The sequence below is a fragment of the Juglans regia genome, chromosome 15 (assembly GCF_001411555.2).
Source record: "Juglans regia cultivar Chandler chromosome 15, Walnut 2.0, whole genome shotgun sequence".
NCBI classification, from domain to species: domain Eukaryota; kingdom Viridiplantae; phylum Streptophyta; class Magnoliopsida; order Fagales; family Juglandaceae; genus Juglans; species Juglans regia.
The window spans coordinates 1,317,249-1,325,655 of record NC_049915.1 but is presented as its reverse complement, the minus strand read 5'-3'; the positions used below and the strand labels follow the sequence as shown (position 1 = coordinate 1,325,655).

The following is an 8,407-nucleotide window of genomic DNA, read 5'->3' as shown; positions in this document are numbered from 1 at the left end:
TATTTGCCACACTAGATCAAGAAGATATTTAAAAGTTTTAAACTTGCCTCTACCAACCATAACAGGCAAACCCAAATATTTTTCATAATAATGAACAGCCTTCACTCCAATAGTACTGATAAGAAATTGTTGGGCCTCAATTCTGGTATTTTTGCTAAAAAAAACATAGCTATTTTATCTTATTCAACAACTAACCAGATGCTGCCTTATAAGCTCCCAATATCTTTTACACAGTACACCATTCTTGCATAGTAGCTTTACAAAATAACACGCTATCATCAGCAAAGAAAATATGATTTATACGAAAACCTCATCTCCCAATTGGAACACCGGTTATTTTTCCTTGACGCTCAGCCTTCATATGAGAATAACTTAACACCCAGTACAAAGAATAAAAAGATAAGGGGAAAGTAGATCCCCTTGTCTAAGCCCTCTTGTAGTAGTTCCATATTGAACCGAATATGAAACTGATTAGAGGCGCAATGCATACACAAGTGACCCACTTTTTAGGAAATCTCATCTTCTTCATAACAACTTCAACGAAAGGCCATTCCATTCTATCATATGCCTTATTCACATTTAACTTTAATGCCATATAACCCTCTCTTCCTTTTATCTTAGTAGTCATTGAGTGAAGGGTCTCATAAGCTACCATAATATTATCATAAATGAGCCTACCAGGAACAAAAGCACTTTGGTATTGACTAATAAAAGGGTCCATTTGAAATAATGCACCTCGAACTTCCTTAGTAGTAAATGATTTGTCAAGCATTTCAATGAACTTCATAGGAATCTGTTTAGTGAATCCTTCCAGTATATTTTCTATACTACATGGTTGTGAGGTAGCATAAACGTCGCTATAAGAAAATAAGCCTTTTCCAAGCGATTTTATGATTGTCGCAAAAAAAATTGCTGCAATTAACCCTTATTTGCGTGATTTTGGTCTCGCCGCTAAAATCCAACGAAATGTATTCGAAAGATTGATCCTGAAATTACTGTTCACTACGCAAATAAATTTTGATTGTAGTAGTATTTTATTTGCAACGAATAGTAAAAATTGCCACAATAGATGCTTTTGCGGCGAATTAATGATTATTAGTGGCAACAAAATCGCTGGAAATATCCTTTTACAAAATTTATGAAAAATTGTATATGTCTATTTACGACGAATCTTTAGTCGCCAGAAATAAGCAGTTCCAACAATTTATAAAATCGTCAAAAATAAGCAATTCAGACTTTGCGGCGACTTATGGAGCATTTCCAACGAGTTAATATCGCCGCAAATAAAATTATTTCTGAAATTGTGTATTATTTTCGATGACTATTAAAATCGCCACATGCCACAAGAAAATAGGGTATTTCCGGATCGCCACAAATACTACTTAGGGATTAGAATTTTGCAAAATTTATGAAAACTGTACAAAATCTTTTCCAACAACTTTTAGTCTCCGCAAATAAGTATTTCGAGCAATATTTTATTTGTTGATAATGACTTTGTCATATTTTCAGTGAGGTTTTATCCAACATTCCCACCAAGCCACCGCCACCGCCACCGCCACCTCACCTCGACGACCACCGACTCCTTCTCTCCCAGCCAGCCACCGATCTCTTGCCTCCTCGAATCTGGCGTCACCCCTCTCTCTCTCTCTCGGATTTCTCTATGTCGCCAACGCTAGGGCCGCCGTTCGCCACACCCACATGTCGACGCCGTTGCTAGTTCTCCGTCAAAGCCACCTTCTCCTCCACGCCTAGCCCGGCAAGCCGAGGCCCTCCCTCTCTCCCTTGCTCTGTTCGCAACCCACGGCCATCAATGCGAGATAAGTTTTTGGGCAATGTTTAAGGCTTATATCATTCATCTAATCTTATCCGCATAAACTGGCTGCATGGAATCATAAAGATCTTGACCATTGTTAACATTTGTGAAGAACTCAAATTTGGGATTAAGGTTCAGTTGAGTATCCACATTCTACATGTTTATTTATCTTGCCAGTCCGTACTTAGGTATTATGATTCATTTAATGAATATTGCTCTGGTTTAGATTTTACGGTTGTGTGGTTATGAATTGTTTTGGATTTCTTAAGGTATGTCAACAAAAATGTTTTATATCAGATCGCACTTGTGTAAGATCCTTTTTGTGGATAACTGTTAGTTGTGGTTAAATTATTTCCCTTTTGGACTTGTTATCAGATCATATTCTCCAATAAGTTAGGATTCAGTGTCATGGTATTGAAGAACATGAATCTGTTTCAACTAAACTAGTTTAGTGACTGGGCTCATGGTCAATTTGGTCAGACTGTACATTATTCTTTCCTAGGATATCTTAATTGCATTCCATTAAACTCTTTATGTGCTCATAAAAAGAAAGGATCATAAAAAATATATGGACTCTTTCTGTAATAGCCACCAGATTTCACTACTATGTTGGTCTTACTAATGGACTTCTCTTTTATCCTAGTGTTATTTTCTAGACTCAGAAAGTTTTGAGTGGTAATTTTCATTTGTGTTTTTACCCCCCCAACCCTTTTTGTTGGTAGAAGAAGTTTGAAATGTGCTTTTGCTTCATGGTGTTGCAGATGTGCCACAAGCATGGTGTGATGCATAGGGATCTCAAACCTGAGAACTTTCTGTTTGCTAACATGAAGGAAACAGCACCTTTGAAGGCAATTGATTTTGGGCTTTCAGTATTCTTTAAACTTGGTAAGTTTATTTTAATTGCTGCCACATGTCATGATCTTGTTCTGAGTCTCATCAATTAATGGTGTCCTTCCATGTACATAAGCCGAATTGACTATTTCTTTAGGTGAGAGATTTACTGAGATAGTTGGAAGTCCTTACTACTTGGCTCCAGAGGTGCTCAAATGGAATTATGGTCCAGAAGTAGATGTTTGGAGTGCCGGAGTAATCCTTTACATCCTACTCTCTGGTTTCCCACCATTTTGGGCAGGTTAGTCTTGTTATGAATGAAAAAATAACCCCTGTTCGCTTTTGTGAAAATTTTACCCAAAGTGTAATTGAAAACTGTTTTGTATTATTAAATTGTGTTTAACGTGGTATGAGATGTATGTACACATAAATTTGTTGTCTTTGCATGCAGAAACTGAACAAAGAGTAGCACAAGCAATTATACGGTCTGTTGTAGATTTTAAAAGGGATCCTTGGCCTAAAGTTTCTGATAATGCAAAAGACCTTGTGAAGAAGATGCTTAATCCTGACCCACAGCGGCAGCTTACTGCTCAGGCAGTGCTAGGTAATGTTTAGTTCTAATCAATAGCTAATGTATGGAATTCCTGAAAAGTGCTTAAGTTGCACTTTTTGTCTAAAAACCTGTTTTTTTTTTTAACATGTTTTTTAATGGTGACAATAATGGAGCCATTAAGTCATTCCAAATGTTTGGAGTGCAGCTCGTGGTCTTGGGAGTAATCAGAGGTTTTTTTTTGCAGGGTGATGTAGATAAGGATGGTTATCTTGACTATGAGGAATTTGTAGCTATCTCTGTTCACTTAAGAAAGATGGGCAATGATGATGGGCACCTTCGCAAAGCCTTTGAATTCTTTGATCAAAACCAAAGTGGATATATAGAAAATGAGGAGCTACGAGATGCCTTAGCTGATGAAATTGAGACAAGCAGTGAAGAAGTCATTAATGCCATTATGCGTGATGTAGCTATCTCAGACAATGTTTGTCAAATTTCTTAACAATTGCTGTTATTTCAGTCATTTATACTTGCTTATTTTGTCTTTTTGTTTTATGTGAACTAGCACATCCGCTTCTGTATTTTTCAATCTCAAGCATACATATACTTGGATGGCAATAAGATGCGATTTTGGTTTGTAGGCTTTCACTGAATATTTATCTGTGGTAAAAACACTTTAGACAAAAAAAAAAATGCCCATAAAACAGAATCAGATGATGTGTGAGACGTGGGCAATGTTAGAGCTACACCAAAAATGTCTTTTAGGCATATTATGTTCGTAAATATCTGCATACATGAGCATCGTTGCTGGTGGTAACATTGGAATACTTAAATAGCTAAAGCAATGATGTGTTCTCCACGGCGTTTTCTTTTTGAAAGGCCTGTGAGTCTATGCTCTTTCATGAGACTCGGTCCTATATGTTCTATTGTTTCATGCTTAAAATTCACCCTTATTGCTGTTGCATAAACTTGCAGGACGGACGTGTATAAGTTACGAGGAATTTGCCAAAATGATGAAGGCAGGCACAGATTGGAGGAAAGCATCACGGCAATATTCACGAGAGCGGTTCAACAATCTCAGTTTGAAATTGATGAGTATAGTTCATAAGGATTTCTGTGGATTTTTTTTATTATTATTATTTTATGAAATACCTTTTTCAGTGAATAAAAGTCGCCAGAAATATTTTCTTTACAAATTAAACTTATTTCCGGCGTTCCAATATCGTTGGAAATGCTTCTTTGAGACATTTTATAGGATTTGCAGCAACTATAAATCGCCACAAAAATTTTTCCCAACAATTTAATTATACCGTTGGAATAAATCTCCTTATTTGTGATGATTTATTAAATATTTGCGACGACTATAATTTGCCACAAAAAGTTCTCCCGGCTATTTAATAGGAAAACCAAATGAGTATTTGCGGCGTTTTATTTAGAATTTGAGGCAAAAAAATCATCGCAAAAAAGTGCTAATTTGTGGTGATTTTTGGAGTTCACGGGTTTAACTTATAAGTTAGTAAACAATTGTGATGAATATTCAGTACAGTAAAAATCGTTGAGAAAGATTATTTCCGACGATTTTTTGAATTATTTCCGGCAATTCTTGGCGCGGGGAAAGACAACAATTCTTGTAGTGAACAGATTGAAATGATTAAGAAATACCTTACTTATATCATCCCACGTTATGGAAAGCTTGCACTCTCATCCCCCACATCTTCAATATAATTCACTTTCCTTCACCGACTTGCGCATTAATGAAAATATTTTGAGTTTCGATCCCCAAGTTGTAACCATTGTTGTTTAGCCCTTTGTTTCCATGCTAACTCCTCTCTCTCCAATAAATCTGCAATTTCTTTTTGAACTTTTCTGATGTCATCCACCACTCAAACATCACCAAGATCTTGATATTGAGATAGAAAATATGTTTTTCCTTGGATTTCTTTCCTCGTTACAGTACCAATATCAATTTTCCATCTTTTCAAAAGTTGTCGACATCTCCCCAAATTTAGTTGCACATAGTATGACCTGTAGTAAAATTATTTGAAGACCAAACACTCTCAACAATCCTATTGCAATAAGATGTTAAAGTCCAGCTTGCTTCAAATCTAAAGGGCTTAGGCTTGCTCACAACTCGAACCTTCTTTACCAAATGCACTAATGGACAATGATCAGAACTCCTAGTTGGTAGAACTACTATTTCCATGTCTGAATATTTGTCAATCTAAGTTTTATTAGCAACCACTCTATGCAATCTTTCTTTAGTAAAGTTGTGATCCTTCCTATTATTACACCATGTATATCTTGGACCTTTGTAGTCAAGACAAGTCAAATCACAATTAGCTAGATACTATTGAGACATAGCCATTTGAGAGGGAGATGTTCAAGCTGCTCCAAATTTTTCGCTTTGGCAAAGTAAAGTCACCAAAACATAACCATGGAAGTGGATGAAAGTATTTCAACAATTTCAATAATTCCCAACCATCAGCACGCCTACAGACATCAGAGTAACCATAAAACTTAGTAAGTTTCCATCCAAAACCATTACCAAGATCAAATACTTGAGCATTGATATGATTCAAAGAGTAATTTTGTATTTCCAACACTATGGCCTCCTTCCATTATAATGCTAGACCTCCTCTACTACCATAACTATCCACTGTAAAAGTATTATTAAGGCCAAACTTACTTGGCAAATTAATCATTGTATTCCTCTTAGACATAGTTTTCATACTTAGTCTTCAAAGAAAAAGAATGTTGGGATTATTTTTCATCGCCAATTGGTGAAGATCACGAACTGTGCAAGGGTTCTTGAGCCCTCGGCAGTTCCAACTTAGGAGATTCATAATGCTCAGCAGGGCTGGCAGCAACCTCTGCCAATTCATCAACAAGAAAATTTATCTTAGTTTCCCAACCTCAATACACACCCCACTTCATCAAACCAATTCCAACTCCCTTTGCTTTTCTTTTCTGACAAGCAGAAAAAGGTTCCTTAGATGTTGAAGGAGTATTGTTTAATCGTGCTTTCCTCTTCCATGACCTCATATGCTTTTTAGACTTACAATTAAGCTCCTCCTTACCAGCTGTAGAAAGTGCATGTGTAGATTTAGCCAGACCATCTTGTAACCCTACTATTACATGACCTTTCTTGATACCAGATGAAGAGCCAAACAATCTTAGCTTGGATAAAAACTGCTTATTTACATTAGCAACCGTAGCAGGATTTGAAATTTGAATTCCCAGAGGTAACTGTCTCTGACCTTGTATAGATTGACAACCGTCACCAACTTTCCCACTACTCCCATCTAGAGACTCACAGGCCAACTGCTTCTTCCTCTCTGTCAATTCCTCCGCTGCCTTTATGCTTGACTATAAATATTACCAACACTTTTCAAAGTAGACGTCTGTGAAGCCTAAAGCCAAACACCATATTTCTTGCGATGGTCTATAGAAGTGGAATTGGAACTCAGCACTCCAACACAACCAGAACTACCATGTTGGATGACACCACAAGAAAAACAAAATTTTGGAAGCCTTTCATGCTTGCAAGTGATCCAAGTATGCTTCTCACCAAATTTAACCATTAAACCCCTAACTAATGGTTTGGTCTAATCAATTAATACTTTGAGTACACTTAAATACTTTTCCCAACCACTTCCATTGGTATCCTCGTCAACCATTTCTAAAGAACCAAGATCTGACCCCGCTTTTTCCCCTACACTTTGATTCATACCACCCAAAGGGAGATTGTGAAGTTGTGCCCAAGATGATTCCTTATCAAACAGCATCTCATGGACAAGGTTATTACCATCAAAATCTTTAAGGATAACCAAATTTCAATCGAACATCCATGGACACCCCCTCTTAACTTTCAGTAAGTCCTACATAGTCTGAAATTCAAGAACAAACATATTGGAACCCACATCCGAAACACTGATACTCCCAGTCACCATCCATATCTTTAGCATGATAGTGTTACAAAAAGCATCAATGTTGAATTGTTTTATTAAAAATAGACATGACAAAAGCATATGATTGTATTGATTGGGATTTCTTGATACAAAATCCTTTGGATTTTCTAATCAGATTTGCAACCTGGTCAGACAATGCATATCAAATTCTTGGTTCTCACTTGTGATGAATGGAACGGCAAAATGATTTTTTCTGAGTGGTTGTGGGTTGCGTCAAGGGGACCCTTTGTCGCCTTATTTATTTATTCTTGTGGAGGAAATGCTATCTCGGTTGCTAAAGTACAATTTTCAAAGTGGCAAAATTGGTTCTTTCTCTCATCCTCGAGATGCGCCTCTTATATCCCCCTTATTGTATAATGATGATATTATTGTTTTTGCTAATGGTGGAAGATCATCGATAAAAAGGATCTCGGATATCTTCAATATTTATGAGGAGTGGTCTGGACAAAGAGTTAGTAAAGAAAAGTCTACCATTTTTTTTTCAAAAAACATGTCACTTAGTAGAAGAAGAAGCTTGTTGCGGTTGACTTCTTTTTCAGAAGGTTGTTTTCTTGCAAAGTATTTGGGAGTTCCTTTGATAGCTGGTCGCATGAAAATTACATATTTTGATGAATCATTGGATCGAATTAGATCTTGACTAGAAGGGTGGCAATCAAAAATGTTATCTAATGGTGCAAGACTTTTGTTATTATGGCATGTATTGGCTAGTATCCCTATTCATTTACTTTCGGTTATGCAAGTTCCCAAGAAAGTTATTAGTTATCTCAATAAGACTTTTAGCTCTTCTTTTTTTTTTTTTTTTTTTTTTGGATGTACGAATAGCAATTCAAAACGTAAATTGATAGCTTGGCATAAGCTTTGTAAACCAATAGAGGAAGTATTGGGTTGCGGCAGCTAGATGATGTGCAAGGAGCTTTATTTATGAAGTTTGGTTGGAAGCTTTTAACTCAGCATTCTCTTTGATCTTCTTTTGTCAAAGCAAAATATTTAAAAGACCAGCATATTTCAGTGGTGGACTCGAAGAAAGGCTCAATTTTCTGGCGTGGTATTATAGAAGTGATTCCGAAAATTATAGATCAGTCTATTTGGCGTCTTAGAGAGGAAAATGTATCTTTCTAGAGAGATAAGTGGTTAAAGTCTGGTGTATTGGCTGAGATGCTCCCTATTAATGGTTGTCCGAAATTGTTAGTGAAAGAATGCAGGATAAACAATGGCTGGGACATTCAACTTCTAAGAAACCTAGTG

The 8,407-nt window shown here is 36.6% G+C and overlaps 1 pseudogene; it reads left to right on the top strand.

The window, feature by feature from the left end:
* Positions 1 to 2,547: 2,547 nt before the first annotated feature.
* LOC109019711 lies at positions 2,548 to 6,333 on the top strand (annotated as a pseudogene).
* The last annotated feature ends 2,074 nt before the right edge of the window (positions 6,334 to 8,407 follow it).